At 43.4% G+C, this 17629-nt stretch overlaps 1 protein-coding gene across 6 annotated transcripts in view; it reads right to left on the minus strand.

The window, feature by feature from the left end:
- SGK3 (serum/glucocorticoid regulated kinase family member 3) overlaps positions 1 to 17629 on the minus strand; it is a 119261-nt gene that overhangs the window by 59406 nt on the left and 42226 nt on the right. The window contains exon 1 of one of the 6 annotated variants that reach the window (XM_077751787.1): positions 15619 to 15636. The exons of the other annotated variants lie outside the window; for them this stretch is intronic. The gene's annotated coding sequence lies outside the window, so the exon portion shown is untranslated. Of the gene's footprint in view, positions 1 to 15618; positions 15637 to 17629 lie in introns of those variants that run through there. 6 annotated transcript variants of the gene reach the window in all.

The following is a 17629-nucleotide window of genomic DNA, read 5'->3' on the forward strand; positions in this document are numbered from 1 at the left end:
TCCCCCCTCTCTCCTTCCTAAAAAAAAAATTAAAAAAAAAATTTAAAAAAAAAAAAAAAGAAAGAAGAGATCATGACCTGAGCCAAAGTCGGACCCTTAACCGACTGAGCCACCGAGGTGCCCCTAGAGCAGCATTTTTAAAAAGTGTTTCTTGTTTTATTTTTTTTAAGTTTATTTAAGTGATCACTACACCCAATGTGGGGATCAAACTCAAGACCCCAAGATCTAGAGTCACATGCTCTTCTAACTGAGCCAGCCAGGCACCCTCTAAGTGTGTCTTTCAGACTTTTTGCATCAAGAATGAGCAGGTGTAGCTTGCTTCAGATTAGGTAACTATACACCTACTATGTATACATAGTACATATGTATATAGTATGTAACTATTACATATATATGTATATATGTGTATATATACGTATATACGTGTACACATGTATATATGTAATAGTTATATAGTAGGTAACTATTTGCTCCTGTTTTACAAGTGAGACGATTTAGACATGGGGATGTTATATAAATAGCCCATCCAGGATTTGAACTCCGGCTACGTGGCTCCAGAGTCTTGACTCTTAACCACTGTGTTGTGTTGTGTTGCATTTTAATAACTGTGGATAATTCTTATGCGCTGGACCTCTGGCCAGAGATGTTATAGATTTTCATACAGAATACAATTATGTTACTATTATTATTCCACCCAAAGATAAAGGGCTCGAGATGTCAAACTGATGTAACTTTTGCTACATGTGGCAGCTCATACTCTCCACTGACACCAAATAATACTCTTTAAAGATAATTAGTTTGGCAGTTTCCCTTGGTGATTAATTTTAGGAAGTCACTGACAGACCTAATAATTGTAAGTAAATTATATTCAATAATGATTTCAAATATCTATCTTAGGCACTGAATATTCAGGTAGGGTGAATTTTAACTGATTACAAGGGTGCTTCCTTTGAGGTAACTGAAAACCTGCTTTGCTAGATTTGATGCTGGAAGTGCAGTCAAGAAGATTTATATGCAGTTGAATTAGTTGTCAGAAAACACACCAGTGCAGCCGGCCCCCCCGGCTCCCCCAGCGGACTGTCGCCCTGCCCCGTGGGTCCGGCACTCTGCTGCTACAGAATCAGAGCAGCTGGGGCCTCAGCTCTTCTACGGCACACCAACCTGTCCAAACCCACATCAGCCCATTCTCCAGCTGCAGAAGTGACGAAGGTGAAAATCACAGTGCTACACTTTCCACACTTGTCCTCTGAGAAGGTGGGATGCAGAGAGTGTGGGCCCTGCTGCTACTGTCTGAGCCTGAGTGCTTGTTTGCGGCTTACTGTGCAGGGTCTACAGGAGAGCTACAGGAGAACACTGTGCCTTAGGTCTTGCCTTTGGAAAGGACCTAAGATATGACATTAAGTTGGGGCGCCTGGGTGACTCAGTCAGTTGAGTGTCCAACTTTGGCTCAGGTCATGATCTGGCAGTCTATGAGTTCGAGCCTGGCGTCAGGCTGTGCTGACAGCTCAGAGCCTGGAGCCTGCTTTGGATTCTGTGTCTCCCTCTTCCCCCCCCAATCAAAAATGAATAAACATTTAAAAAATATATGACATTAAGTGGCATAGATAAGGGAGAAAGAGCTGGGAAGCAGGATAAGTTGTTTCATACAAGGTATCGAGGAGACACAGAAGTGTGCATGTATATAGTAGGCAATTAAGCAGAGAGCCTAGCACTCAGGGGGATGCCAATTCTCCTCACCACGCATTCCTATTAGCTCCTGCTGCACGCTAACACGAGTCGGACCCCAAAAGAGCACAGAAAGAAATTCAAAGCCTACTCTGGGAAGAATCTGCTTTTATACTGAAAAATTTGCAGAATCTCAAACGTTTTTATCAGCACGAGTCTGAGGAGCACATATGAGAGTACATTCAGAGCATATTCGACCAAGAAGGACTAAATATAGACGACACTGTGATCCTATAGATGCCACAAGTGTGTCCCATAAGTCTTTCACCAAACCTTCCCTAGGAGGGACTTGCGGCCACTCACAAGCCACAATCTGGTCTGGAAGGGCCCTGACCATCTCAGCACCCCACAGGTCACCACACTGGTCCAGCACACTGATGGCACTGTTCACTGGTTGTGGTGAACAGAAAGCAGCACTCAGGATGCCTCTGTAAGACACAGGTACACACCAGAGGATGGAGGATAAACCCCATGGAAGTTCAGGAGTCTGTCACATGGATGGCTTCTAGGTTCCAGGGGTCTAAGGTCAGACACTGCTACACCTGGCACCATACGCGGTAAGAAAGAGGTAAAACAACTAGTCAATTTCATTATTTGGAAATGCTACTCTGACCTTTATACTGGGTAACCTGTGAGACTGCCAGTTGTTACTGGGGCTTGATCCCAAAGAAGGCTCTTCAGCAACAAAAGCTGCCCTACCCCTTGGGGCTATGCCTTAGCACACCCACTAGTACTACAAACGACATGGCAGACAGGGGCGGGGTGAGGAGCCTCGAGAGGCATCAAGAGAGGAGTAAGAGTTACAGACTCCTTACGGTACTCTCAGGAACTTGTGTCCATTTGGTTCCTGGCCTGCTACTAGGTTCAGGAAAAGACTGTATACCTGCTCATGGGAAACCATCATGAACAGTATTCTCTGTCCCACCGTATCATAAAACTGGACCGTACAAAAGCACGACTGGACCTGCGCAGGGCTGGAAAGCACGAGTAAACTATAGGAATAGGTGGCTCAAACTCCCCTGGTACTTCGGCATCTTCCTTGTCAGCTCTCTCAACTCATGCTCATGGAGAGCATCCGACAACCAGCTAGCAGAGGAGGGAAAAGACATACCCATTTATGAATGGAAATGCACGGTGTGCGAGCCCCAGTCAGAAAAGAGACAATGTAGCCCTGCCCTCTGGTCCTAAAAGAACAGTGAAGGGAAATATTCCCACTGGGCAGAATTCCCGGCAGTACACGTGAGGTCAGGAGAAATGTATGCAAAGGTACACATTTATGCTGACTTGTGGCCTGTGGCTAATGGATGGCTTGCTGGTGAAAGAGTTGGAAAGAGTAAGGCTCAAAATTTCTTTTTAAAGGGGAGAGTATAGGGGCGCCTGGATAGGTCAGTTGGTTAGGTGTCTGACTTTGGCTCAGGTCATGATCTCACAGTCCATGGGTTTGAGCCCCGCACCAGACTCTGCTGACAGCGCGGAACCTGGAGCTGCTTCAGATTCTGTGAATCTCTCTCTCACTGTTCCTCTGTTGATCCTGTTCTGTCTCTACCTCTCATGAATAAACATTAAAAAAATTTTTTTAGAGGGGAGAGTATGTTCCCAAATGTACTTTTCATCCTTTGTTAATAAAAAATTTTAAAAATGTTTATTTTGAGAGAGAGAAAGAGAGGCAGAGAAAAAAGCAGAGAGAGAATCCCAAGCAGGCTCTGCACTCTCAGCACAAAGCCTGACGCGGGGCTCGACCTCACGAACTATGAGGTCGTGACCTGAGCCGAAATGAAGCTTAACTGACTAAACCACCTGGGCCCCCCCTTTAATAAAAATTTTTAAGGTTTAAAAAGGGGGAGGGGTTTGTGGATGTCTCTGGATGAACTTTTCAACATAGCACAGAATATGAAAATATCTGTGTCCTACATAAAAGCCCACTATAGACAGGCTCTCAATAATCAGGTGGTAATATGACCAGTCCTATGGATATCAATCAACCTCTTTCTCAATCACCCATTGCTTGCTCAACAGACCCATGGCGAAGTAGACAAGGTAGGATTTCTTTGTTCTAATGCCTTTGACCTCTGACAATTTATGCATTACTTGGAAGGAGCAGAAGTTGACTGTGAAAGTTAGATTTTAACCAGTTAGACAACTGAGCAGCACAAAGTTGTTAAAGGTATTTTACCAAACTCAGATCTCAGACTTCTGAGAATTCACGAGCATCCTGAGACAATCAATCAATTAGACCTGAAAGAAAAGCTGGACTTCTTTTCCACTGTGACCTGAGCTGAACTTCATGGGATCAGAAATTCTGAAGAAGTGAAGAAATATCTGAGAAAATGAAATCACTCTTTCGAAAGCAATTCACACATTTTGGTGCTATGAATCACAGCTTAAGCTTCTTTGCTTGCTTCTGATGCTTAAACACAGAAGGTTCCTGAATCATGTCATACTAGTGTCACTCCATTTCCAGAGTATTCAGGTGTTTTTTTTTTAAATGTTTTTTACTTATTTCTAGGAGAGAGAAAGAGAGACAGCGTGAGCAGGGGAGGGTCAGAGAGAGAGGGAGTGACAGACTCTGAAACAGGCTCCAGGCTCTGAGCTGGCAGTCAGCACAGAGCCCGACGCGGGGCTCGAACCCACGAACCGCGAGATCATGACCTGAGCGAAAGTCGGACGCTTAACCGACTAAGCCACCCATGCGCCCCCAGAGTATTCAGGTTTTTAGTCTTTAGGCACTGTCTGTGTTTCCATGGCTCCATGACAAAACACTTAGTTTTGCTGACCTTGAGATCCACCATCATCATTATAAACCTAGTATCAGAACTGCAATGGTCCCTGACTGAATGCACGCTCAGTTCTCAAAAAGACTACATTGGCTGATAGTGGTATACTCCCTGATTTCATCAACAAGGACCGACTAACCCTAAGCTAAAAACTATGTTTTATGTGATGAAATTTGGCAAAATTACCTTCTTGAGTCACTTTAAAATTCATCACAAGTAACTTTTGCCATCTGAATACAAACATAAAAATTAGAAACGTATAGAAAAGCATATAGAAAAATATACATCACCTTAGTACACAACAGACATGTATAACCAATTATTTTGCATATATTCTTTTTTCTATTGCCTAAAAACATGAGTGTGAGAATTTCTGACATATCCGTATTATGTGTACGTGTGTGCGTGTGTGTTAAGATGATGGAACATACTTTTATAAACTCGTTATTTTAAACTTTATATTTTAATACTAATAATAGTGAGGATTATTATTACTATATGCCAAGGACTGGGCTAACATTTAATCTTCATAGTAACCATGGGAGATATTATTGTCACTTTCATTTCATGTGTAAGCAAACAACATTTAATGAGGCTAAGTAGGGGCGCCTGGGTGGCTAGTGGGTTAAGCGTCTGACTTCGGCTCAGGTCATGATCTCACGGTTCATAGGTTCGAGCCCCGCATCAGGCTCTGTGATAACAGCCAGCTCAGAGCCTGAGGTCTGCTTCAGACTCTGTGTCTCCCTCTCTCTCTCTGACCCTTCCCTGCTCACGCTGCCTCTCTCTCTCTCAGAAATAAAACATTTAAAAAATAAAAAATTTTTAAAAATTAAAAAAAAGTGAGGCTAAGTAACTGCTTGAAGACATGAAGCAAGTAGTTGCTGGAATCAGAACTTGAAGTAATGTCTCATTCCAGAATCAGTGATTTAACATGACACTATACCCCTTTCCCTCTCAAGACACTGTATTTTCTTTTATTATATCTTTTATTAACACTACTTTTTGGAAGTTTAAGAGTTATAGCAAAATTGAGGGGAAGTTACAGAGATTTCCCTTGGACCTCCTGCTCCTGCACAAATAAACCTCCCGTGTACCTCCTGCCCCCATACAGATAAAAGGGCACAGAGGGGCTCAACAATATGGCCTTCCTCACACTGGTAATGATCTAGCGTGTCAGTGCTGAGTGCCCAACCTCAACAGCAAAAACCAACACTGAGCCCCACTATGGCACAATCCCACAGGGGGATCAGACAGCCACTTGGGACACCTGTCCTCACAGAAGCCAGAGTTGCGTTACCAGCCTGAAACGCTTCTGACCATCCTTGGTTACACCAGGCCTTATTCACTGTCATAAAATCATATACAACATCCCATCAGACCAGGGAGTGTGGCAATAGGCTCAGAGCCATAGAATGTGCTATTTTTTTTTTTTTTTTTTACCATGTATCTCTTCACTTAGAAGCAGCTGCTTGACAAGAGCAGCGAATGGCTACAGAAGGCTCAGCTCGGGCACCTGCTAGGACATGACACCCTGTAACACCAAGGCTGGACTGTAAGATGTGGTTATGTGCTGCACTAGCAGCCAACATATGGTTCTCTCGCACACACAGAGTATGTGGGTCAGGAACCAAGAATGGATCCTCCCTAAGGAATTTTTGCTTTCCATCGATTGCAACCTTGGGTTTGGTGGAGGAACGCTCTCACCAAGGAACAGTCTAGCCCTATTAAACTGAAAGCTAAGCCTACCCATGAGCCATTTGTGGCTTATTAAGCCATCCAACCGATTAAGAGAGTGGCTACTCTCCTAGTAAAGTGACTGATCTGATTTTCCAGGGGGAAACTTGGATGCCATTATAGTGTGGGGAGCAGAGTGATGGTCTGAACTGAGGAGACTCAGCGGGGCACGTCCAACAGTTCTTTTTTTTTTTTTTTTAATATTTTTATTTATTTCTAGGAGGGAGAGAGAGAGAGAGAGAGACAGCAGGAGCAGGGGAGGGTCAGAGAGAGAGGGAGTCACAGACTGAAACAGGCTCCAGGCTCTGAGCTGGCAGTCAGCACAGAGCCCAACGCGGGGCTCGAACCCACGAACCGCGAGATCATGACCTAAGCGAAAGTCAGACGCTTAATCGACTAAGCCACCCAGGTGCCCCCCTAGTTTCCTAATCTAGAAAATGAGGCCAGCAACAGCTACTTCATATGGTTAAGAATTCAAGATATGTGTAAAAGGTCTAGCTCTGTATAGGTAGTTAATAAACTGGATCTAATACACAGCAATTTGTTTAAAATAAGTTTTTATTCCTTTGTTCAAAAGACACTTATTAAGCACTCATTATGCATTGAGTAATAGAAAGACAAAGATAAGAGAAAATCCTACCTGCAAAGAACTTATCTCATGGGAAAGAACGATAAGCAATATAAAAACTGCCGCACTGGCGAAGCATGAGGTTAGACGTACGCCTGGTACGCCAGGAGAGCACGGAGCGGGGACAGAGACGCAGTCTCCTACGTTCTCAGCCGAACTAAAAATAAACCCAGGCAGGTATGGGAGAAGAAGTTTGAAAGAAATCACACTTGTCTGCCTCAATTCTTTCTGGGAAAAGGGAGCTAAAATCACATATTGGGAAATGAAAATGCTGCTGTGAGGAAATACAATGAGATTAAATCACTTCCCTGCCCCTCCCTCCACAAACAACAATAACGACAAGAAATCACTTACCCAAGCTACCCTCGAGTTAATGGGCTAGGATTCAAATCGAAATTTGACCACCTCCAAAATCTGTATGTGCGTGTTTGCTATACCACACCGCCTCGCCTTAAGTAAGGTCTTCCTTCCTTCAAGCTAAATCAATCTAGTAACCTAACAATATTTAATATTCAGTGGCTAAGCTGATTACAAGCCAGCTCACAGAAGCCTTACTGACAGGAAAATCAACCAAAGCATAGAGGGAGGAAGGAACCTGCCCCAGGTGGTGGAGTCAGCATTTGAACTTCAGGACTTTTACCCATTATACCACACTGCCTCTACTACATTTGTACGCTCTAAAGAGCCTTCCAGAAATCAATGAAGAAGGCTCATAAACTTATTCTTAAGTGTCAGGAATGAAACTTTGAAAAAGCAACCCTGCTATTAACTTTACATTAAATCTATGTCTATTCTGTGAAACTGAAGCAATTAAAATTCTACAAAATCTTCTTATGGCCAGGCAGGGAAATAAAACAAAATGAGAAGATGACTGATGTAAGAACCCCCACAACTAAAAAGAATAGAACAAAAAGCTGTGCTGTTCGTGTGGGAATAAATCTTGGAACTGGGGGGGAGGTTCATAGATACAAAAGAAGAACGGGAAAAGAATCTGCCTTCACTGCTGCAGAGTCACAATGTAGTCTTGTAGACTGGTTCCCAAGGGCAGCTGGCTGGCCTAGAGCTAGATCATGTAGCTCTCACGAGACTAAGTTCAGATACTAACCCAGAATGGAAGAACCAACCTTAATATTCATCCAGTGAATCAACTCAGACAAGTCCAACATGAGAAAAAGAAGTGGTCAGATGAGAACAGAACTTCTGGGGACCAGCCAGACTTTAAGAGTGTCAGTGATTTACAAAAGTAATCTAACAGCTACTAAATATTATATGTATATAGTGGTTCTCATTGGGGAGACACTGGGCAATGTCTGGGGATATCTTTGGTTGTCACAACTTGGGGGGTTGCTAGTGGCTACGTGTCAGGGACGATGCTAACATCCTACAATGCACAGGACAGCCTCTACGACACAAAGTTACGTAGCCCCAAATGTCAATAACGTGGAGGTAAAAAACCGGCATATACTGCGTACTACTGCCAGGCACTACTGTAGTGCTCACATCTAACACATCACTTCCCCCTCAAAGAAACCCATGAAGCGAGTATCTCTATCTCCATTTTACAGATGAAGGAGCCTAGCCCGCGAGGCCCACAACCTCACGCACTGTAAGGTGACACAGCTCTGACCTGAGAGCGCACACTGTCTCTCAATTTCTTACAGCACTACTGCATTCGTGCCATTCTTCTACATCGCCCTTGCAGATACAGGTTGCAAAGAGAATACTAGGTGTCTTAGCTATCAGGTTACAGAAGGAAAGCCTGGCATAAAAAAAGCACTTTTCTGATTCTGCCACCAGGAGGGGTCAGGCCTGTCAGGAGCGGCTCATCTTCCTAAAACGCCAGAATGTCAACAACTGCGAGTGCGGCACAGCAGGTTTGAGTACTGGCCCCTTCACATGGACAATCAGCGGCTCAATTATGAAATAAGGACAACACAAGAAAGGATACTGTCACAGATACAGTTTTTTGTAAAGAAAGGGAAAGTGGTCTTTTTTTTTAGGTTAAATAAACATTTTTTTTTATTTGGGGGCTGTAAAAAGTAGAAATATGGATGAAACGCCATGATAGAAAACTGTCCAAATTCACTGGACATTATAAAATTTTGTTAACAAATACTGCTTAAAATAGATAGGCTTTTTAAAAATTAAGCTTTGTACCTCAATTCCAGTATAGTTAACATCAGTTAAGCTTATTTTAAAAGCACTTTTTCCCTTTATCATCATGCCGATTTTTTGGTCCATTTTATGCAATTACTGTCCTGGATCTTGTCCAACTTTGTTTCAGACAGCCAAAAAAAAAATGTTTTACAGAAAATCCAAAGATTCTTCTGCTTTTACCTCTAAATTTAAGCAGAGAAGTTCTTTTTTTTTTTAATGTTTATTTTTAAGAGAGAGTGAGCACGTGCACAAGTGTGCGCATGTGTACGAGCAGGGGAGGGGGCAGAAACAGAGGGAGACAGAGGATCCAAAGGAGGCTCTGCGCTGACAACAGAAAGCGGATGTAGGGCTCGCCAACCACGAGACGATGATTTGAGCCACAGTTGGGCGCTTAACTGAGTCACCCAGGTACCGCTAAGCAGAAAAGTTCTTAACTCCACTTCTTTCATGCATCACGGATACTGTTTGGTACTGACTAGTAGCCCCTACCCAAATTATGAGATAGATACATTCACAAGTATCATTATCCAGTCTTAACTAATGTGGTAGAGAGGGGTTCAGTGATTCACACCAAGTCACAAAGAGAAATTGAGAACAATCCTGTTCCAAATGGCAGGACTCAGACCGGGAAGAGCTACAAATTTTCTCCAGCAGGGGACAGGATTGGGTGGCGAGTGTTTGGAAACAAGGTTTCCCAAGAAGGGAACTCACAAAGGAAGAGACAAAAGAAAATCCCTGTATATACAGAGATTGGTTTGGAAAATGGGGACTGACCCAGAGAACATGAAAAGGAATCGGGCAAGGGGGTGGGGGCAAGCATTATTCCTGAGAAGAAAACAGGCCAAGAGAGCTGGGTTTCATTTGAAACTACATTAAAAGGACCTCAGGAAATTTTTACTCCTAATTGGTTACTTTACTGAAAGCCTACTGTAATAGTACATAATCTGTATCTGTTTATTTCCGCCTCTCAGAATACTAGCTCCAAACACATCCAATAGAAACAAAGCACATCTCTGTCACATCTGTAAATTAAATTCACTGCAGAGCAGATTAAAAATCTAACAGGATCTGCCAATGGAAGATACATAGCAGCATTCTCCCTACACATATCACATGATGAATCAGTTACAATTTTTCCTGTTTTCCTTCCTTACTATTATATCCTTCCTCTAATTCCCACCCCACCCCTCTCTTTGATTTTTCTCTCACCTATGATCACAAAGCAGTCCTAGTTTTTCCAAGGTTTATCACATCTCTTATTTATCTTCTATTTATCCTGATTCTTAATAAAGAAAAGGGATTTTAAAAAGTGATAAATTAGAAATAAAATACATGTAAACTATTCAACGTTGGTACACAATACAGAAGAATAATGTGTACCCAACACCTTGACAGGAGTATCCAAAAGCCTTGACAAAAGTTATAGGAGTCTATTGGTTCTCTGAAACTGGCTCATTTAATACAGATATTTCCAAAAAGGACTGAATAAGGAGGTAGAAGTAACAGCTGACAGTGCTGTTTTCCAGTACTAGGCTCAAAGCTGCCAGGATAAGGAAGAAAGTCCTAAATTTGCTCCAACTGGTAACATATCCGTCACTGGTTCCAGAACAGACAGGGGAGGCACGTTAAGAGCAACTGCAATGCTCTGCTCTTTCTCAGCCTCCTAGGTCTCCACTTTCGGGTCCCCATTGCCAGAACACCTGCCCTCTTCCTGGATTCCCAAGTTTTTCCATTGGAAGGCGCATCCCCAATGTATCTTCCAGGAAGACGGAAATTCAGAACACTCCCAAGGATGATTCCTGGACAGCTGTGATCATGGACAGAGTGGTGGGTGGACGATTACAGGAGCCATGAGAAAACAAACGTGGAATTTTACACAGAGCTACCAGTGGTGAAACACTGCAGGCCCAGGAAGCCTTGTTCTGGCTGCGGAAATCGGGAGAGCTGAGGAGGGACCGATGCTGAGAACACACTGAGGGCTGATGGGGGGGGAGGGGCACGGGGAGGGCACTTGGGATAAGCACTGGGTGTTATGTGGAAACCAACTTGACAAACTATTTTAAAAAATAATAAAATAAATAAATATAAAATCCACACCCAGAAAACACAACANTGCAGGGTTGTTTTCTTAATCCCTGTAAGCCCGGCAGCTTCACCCCATTGCTTAAGCCCTTTCCAGCTGTCCCTCCGCTCTTAGACTAGAATCCAAACTCTGAATCATGCTAACAGCCTATAAGCACCCGAATGGCCTAACGTTTTCCTAAGTCTTCAGCTACACCCACCAGGGCCTCCGAACGCTCTGGTATTGGCCTCCCGGAACAGCCCACTTCCTCACGCCCTGAGCGCTCTCCACCCGTCTCTTGTGCCTGTGTCCCTCTTCACAATGAGGCCTTCGTCCCAATGCCAAGCCCTGCAAGAAGCCTTCAAGACCACCCTAACTCCGTGCTCCTTTCCCAAAGCAATCCTGCCATCATCCTGGTTCTTTCCGTTTTAGCATTTATAATCATCTAAAACTGCATGTAATTTATTGAGAACCTCCCTGACCAGAGTGTGGAAATTGTGACTTATGTACTGCCACACACTTAGTGGTACACATTTAATTTATTCTTTCAACGAACAGGTGGAGAGAGGCACCTGTAAAAATTGTAATTTGTAAAAATTCCAATATGCTAAAGTGTGCAAGATCTTCAAAGTAACCAATATCTCATCATTCCTTTATCAGTCTCCTGAATCAATTTCTCCTTCTTTAGTAGATCAATTCCATTTTTTAAAATAATTTTTTAAAGTTTGTTTATTTTGGGGGGGGGGAGGACAGAGGGAGACAGAGAGAGAGAGAGAGAGAGAGAATCCCAAGCAGACTCGGCACCATCAGCACAGAGCCCAATGTGGGGCCTGAACCCACAAACTGAGATCATGACCTGAGCTGAAATCAAGAACCGGATGCTTAACCAACTGAACCACCCAGGCGTCCCTAGATCAATTCCATCATTAAACATACTAATATGCTACAGTATCTTAACAAAATTCTCCTGAAAAACATAGATTTATTTATTTAGCAGGCACAAAATGTTTACCATGTGCTAGAGATATGTAATTAGTCTCTGCCACAACTTTTATTATTTGTACAAATGATCCTATCTGATAAGAACCCTTAACCAGGCTTTTTAAAAATAAGGAGAACTCAGAGTAAATGCAGATGCTTACACAGTGTGATAAAGGAACCCTTACTCCAAAGCAAATATTTGGTTTCAAGATTCTTTTTCTGACAGTAAAACTTAACTGGTTAGCACATAAGAAATTTCCCAAAGGCCAAAGCTTATAAACAGTAACATATTTAAATCACAGTACCACGTAAACAATAAATTGTAGCACATTAGCTTTAAATCCTGACCTTATACTAGTTATTAGTCAAAATAATTTGCAAAATTTTCCCTTAAAGTTTTAACATTTAAAAAATTAGGACTTATATATATATATTTTTTCCCTACCAACACTTTCCTACCAATAGAAACTGCAGCTTCATCCTAGGAATGATAAAATAAATTTAGTCGACACCTAAAAGTACTCAAAATCAAGAACAAAGAAAGTTAGGCTAATGCACGCCCTATATTGGGAAAACCCCAGTTGAGGTTTTCTCAATAAGAGAAAAAATTAAATCTCAGAAATGTCTGCAGACTTTATAGAGACAAGTTTTAATTTAGGAGAAAAGATCACAAGTAAAATAAAAGCATTCATATAACAGAAGTATGTGCAAGGATATCTCTGTAATGAAACAAAATATATTAAACCAAATGCTGGTATCAAACAATAAAACCAAAAGCTTCCAACAGTAGATAAATTTGAGTTATCTTGTATCTATCACCTTTCTCTGAAGAACTAAAAGCTTCTGGGATATATCAACTCCATACACCAGGAAAATCAGAAAAAAGTATGAACATTTTATTAGTTTAAACAATGAAAGGAAAGAAGGTAATTACTTTCAGATCAGAAAGAGGAAGAGAAAATGTTCAGTCTTATCCAGCTCAGAAAACAAAGCAGAGAGACAGTATTATTTGTGCACAGAGATGCAAAAACAAAATAAAGCTTAGAAATAATTCCCCGCAAGAAAAATCCAAAGCTGATGTTGCTTCATAAAGCGCTGTCTTGTCCTAATGGTTTCCTAAGCTTGTGTAATGTTTTACACTTCTGCCTGTCCAACTACGTGGATGTTGGGTATACTGCTCTGTCTATACCTCTTCCCTTCTTAGGAATCTAGATCTCATTATCTTCATTTGGATCTTTTTACGTAGCACTAAATTTCCCCCTGCCTTCTTCCTTAATTACTCATATTGTAGAAATGACTGTTGAAGCTCAATGTTTAATGATTTAAAGACTTAAAAAATAGAACTTTAAGCTCACTTTTATTTAAAGAAACAAAGAAGTGAGTGTCTTTTTTTTCCTTAAAAAAGGAGCCGGCACGTGTCTGTGATTCTTGTCCTTCAGGAGCTTACATGTAGCAAAAAAAGAAAAAGATAAATGCGCAAAGAATTACCATTCCAAGTAGACTGTGAAAAAGTCCCTAAGAAAAGTATGAAAAGATTCTAGTGGCACTTGTGTGACTCAGTTGGTTAAGCATCAACTCTTGATTTCCGCTCAGGACATCATCTCGTGCTTCATGAGATCGACCCCTGCATCAGGCTCTGCGCTCACAGCATGGAGCCTGCTTAGGATTCTCTCTCTCTCTCTCTCTCTCTCTCTCTCTCCCTCTCTAGGCCCTCTCCACTTGCGCTCTCGCTCTCGCTCTCTCTCAAATGAAATACACTTAAATGAAAGTATGACAAGTTTCTAGAATTCAGAGGAAGAATAAAACCACTTCCAACTGAATTCATCTAGGTTTCTGGGGGTGGTGGTGACATGTGAGGAAGAATCTGAAGGCTGGGCACTCAAAACAGAAGGGGCAGCAAAAGTCCTCAGAACACATAAGGAATAGACATTTGTCCAATTTGTCTTAATGACTGCCTACTTGCAGGCAAAAGACTCACTCCATAAAAACAGAAAGAGAAACTGTCAGGAAGCAACACTCACCTTCGGCTTTTACAGGGCATTATCATTAAAGCCTTATTTTATTTTCACATTTACAAGCCTAAACTGGAAATCACATTTCTTACATCGAGGACACAGAGGCTAGAAAAGTGCATTTGAGATCACGGAGAAACTCTGAATGCCACTCTGGATTTAATTCTGCAGATGAAAAGGTAAAGGCATTCGAAAACGGAACTTGAAAGGCAAACAGAATAGAATGAAATAAGACGGGGGCTTGAAGAAACAGGGGTTGGGCAACAATAAGAATTGTCAGGTCTGCCAAAAATTGACAGGACAAATAAGTAAACAGCTATTTGCATGTGGAACGCCAGCTAGGAGGAGGCATTAACACTGCCTCAAGGTTCTATTCCTAGGTAACTAGAAGAAACAACTAGAATTGGGTGGAGGGGAAAGCAGGGCAAAATGACAGTGACCTGGCTTAGGTAATTACTGGCCCTAGCGGGGCGTGTCGGCGTCAGGTGTGCACATCGAGCACCGTCTGGTGCCAGGCACCCAGGGACCCAGGAGCACCGCTAGCAACACCCCGGCCGTCATGGAACTTACCTTCTAATGGCAGACCAGACATAATGAACAAGTAAATAAAGCGATAAATACATATAGGAAGAACGGGGTTGTATGGAATGTTAATTAGGAAGGTCTGACTGAGACAGTGACATCTAACAAACCCCCGGAGGTGAGGGAGGGGACCACTGCAAGGAGCCTGAGGGGAGTCAGCAGCTGACACACCCGTAGCTTCCAGCTTCCAGCGGCCGCTCTGTGATGCTCTGGAGTCAGCAGCGACTGCAGGGTGCTCTTTGGGGACCCGGTCCCGTCTCCCTGGGCGAGCATTCAGCGTTCCACTTCCTGACTCCATGTTACCCAACCAAGGAAACTTCGCCAGTAACACGGTGATAACAAACTGCCTAGCAGGTCAATTTGTTTATACTCGCTGTTTATGTTCCCTACATGGGAGGAAAGGACTGCATTTTAAAACAACAAAAGCAAAGTGCTGTTAGAACATGTTTGTACAAAGCTTAAGAAGACAATCATCTTGTTCTCAAAGCAATCATTGATGTAGCAACTTTGAGGCTTGCAATTTAAATCAAAGGTGCTAAAGAATGATTATGAATCATGCAGTTAAGCTAACCACGGAGGATGCTGCAGCGAGAAAAACCATTCACAGCACCATAAAACTGTCAAAAATAAAAATAGTATAATTATCAAAACCAGAAGTAATATCATTCCTTGACTTCATAATTTATTGTTCAGAAGAGCTGAATTCTAGTCTAAGCTTTGCCTCTTATTGATTCTGGGTCCGGGGCCTCATCCTTATCTGTGAAGGGAGCTGCTGTGATGTTTTCAGATTCCTTTCAATTCTGAGATTCTAGGCGGCTAGTTACAGTTCCTATGATGTTTAGTTTATTTATATATTTGGGTACTCCGGTTTACCTCCTTTTGCAGTGATAGTACAAATAAGCACGCAGGTAACACAACTTGTAAGTTGTGTATAAAAGTGATCTGACCTTGTCTTAAACCTACCAGAGCTTGGTGTCTAAGATGAGGCTACACGGTCTCTTCTCATCCCCTTTAAGAACAGCCTTCAAGACTCTAAGGCTTGAGAGTGGATTCGACGTGAAAGCAGGTGGATGATCACGTCTCTGGTGGGTGCGAAAAATAATGAGAGCTTATCTGGCAGGATTCGGTCTTTGAAACTGTACAGGAATCCTCAAGCACTGCTAACAACAACTCTGCGGAGAGGTTTTCCGGTGTTGACAGCTTTGTAGATTAATGCCCATCTGAATGCATAACAGAGAAAACAGCCAACGCCAGTGTGGGCTACGCGCCAGGTGGAACTAAGTATTAACTGATTTAATCTCATTACAATCCTACAAGGACGGAACTAGCATTATCCGCATTTTATGTGTGCAGACGCGAAGTGCTAGAGACGAAGCAAACGGCCCAACTCGCACAGCTAACAGGCAGACTCCAGCTCAGGCAGTGTAGCCTCCAACGCTCCGCAGGGGTCTCCCCGGCGCGCGGCCCGCGCCCCCGGAGCCCTGGTTCAAGCCACAGCCCGTTAGCAGCCGCCCTCCCCCCGCAAACTCCCCGCCACGAGGCCCCAGTGAAGCCGCTCTTACGTTCCCTACCGCGCCCCCCGTCAGACCCCGCGCTAGCAGCGCACTTTAAAGAAACACAGCGATCTCCGTACCCGAGGTGTCTCGAGAGCGGGAAGGAGGCGTGCACAGCCACNACCGCCGCGGGGCCGGGCGCGGGGCGCCGCCGGGAGGCCCTCGGTGACTCCAGGCGGAAGGGCTGGGGGCGCAGACCCCGAGCGGGGAGTGAAGGCCGAGGGCAGGGGGAAGGGGGAGACCGCCGCGGGCCGAGGAGGAAAGGGGCTCGGGCAGCGGGAGGCAGGCGCCTCCCCAGGCTCCAGCCCACGTGCCGGACTGGCTGCGACCTCACTCCTCAGAGTTCACTTTTCAGCTTAGTACTAACCTAACGAGCGCATCTCGTTCTTCCTGGCGGGGCAGGAGTCACGCACGAATTTAGGGCTCCATGCGTGGAAAGTGACAGAAATAGGGTTTAGAGGGGCAAAGAAAGGAAGCAAATCCTTTACCGGTCTCCACCACACATCTTCGTTCATTTAAAAACCTCTAGAAATGACTCTCGGTAAGAATCGCTCCAGACTTAATGTGCGTAATTCCTTCTCCCTCAACCGGCCCAGGCCCTTTGCACGAGAGCAGACGCGTTACACCCAAGCCGAGTTCGGCCCTGACGCCCAGAGTTTACTTCTACGAAGTTTGCGACTACAACTTTAGATGAAAAACTCAGGCCACTCGGGAGCAGTTATTTTAACTATTAATTTATTTGATTTTGAAGGTGAAAAACTATTTGAGGAATCATTTCAAACACGAATTGAATTATGGTAGAGAAACAAGGCTCACTTCGCCAACAGTATTTGCAGAAGGAATTTCAGAAAACAGTGCCAAAAACCCAGCCTAGCTGTGTGGTCTTCAGGGAAGTCAATATCTGAAGCCCTGGATTTGCGTATCTGTAAAATGAAGAAATTAGGCCAGGTAACTTCATGACCTCGAAATGCCCTTCCAAACTTGATTTCATCCTGCCAGGCTCAACAATTGAAGGCAAAGGACCATAGGGAAAATGTCCAGTTAGGACCCACACAGAGAAATTGGGAATTTTTAGAACAAGCCTCAGGGGTCTCTGGCATCACTTCATTCAAGCTCTCCTTTCTGACTTTTCTATTTGTAGTAATAATAACTCTTCTCTTAGCTCAAAACCTCTACTCTTTTCTCTCAATTCTCACATTTAGTCGCCAGGTCCTTGGGTCTCTCCATTACAGAGTCTCTTCAATGACCCTTCTCATTTTCACTGCCATCTCTGTATAAAATACAAATTCAAGGAACTCAACATCTTAGATCTGACCCTCATCTATTTTTCTCCAAAATTAGTATTTTTCAAGTACTAATCTTGAACTACTCCCTGATAGACTGTCTCCTCACTGTACAGCATCCACAACATACAGCCAACA

Source organism: Crocuta crocuta, unplaced genomic scaffold, assembly GCF_008692635.1.
Source record: "Crocuta crocuta isolate KB4526 unplaced genomic scaffold, BGI_CrCroc_1.0 scaffold20, whole genome shotgun sequence".
Lineage (NCBI taxonomy): Eukaryota > Metazoa > Chordata > Mammalia > Carnivora > Hyaenidae > Crocuta > Crocuta crocuta.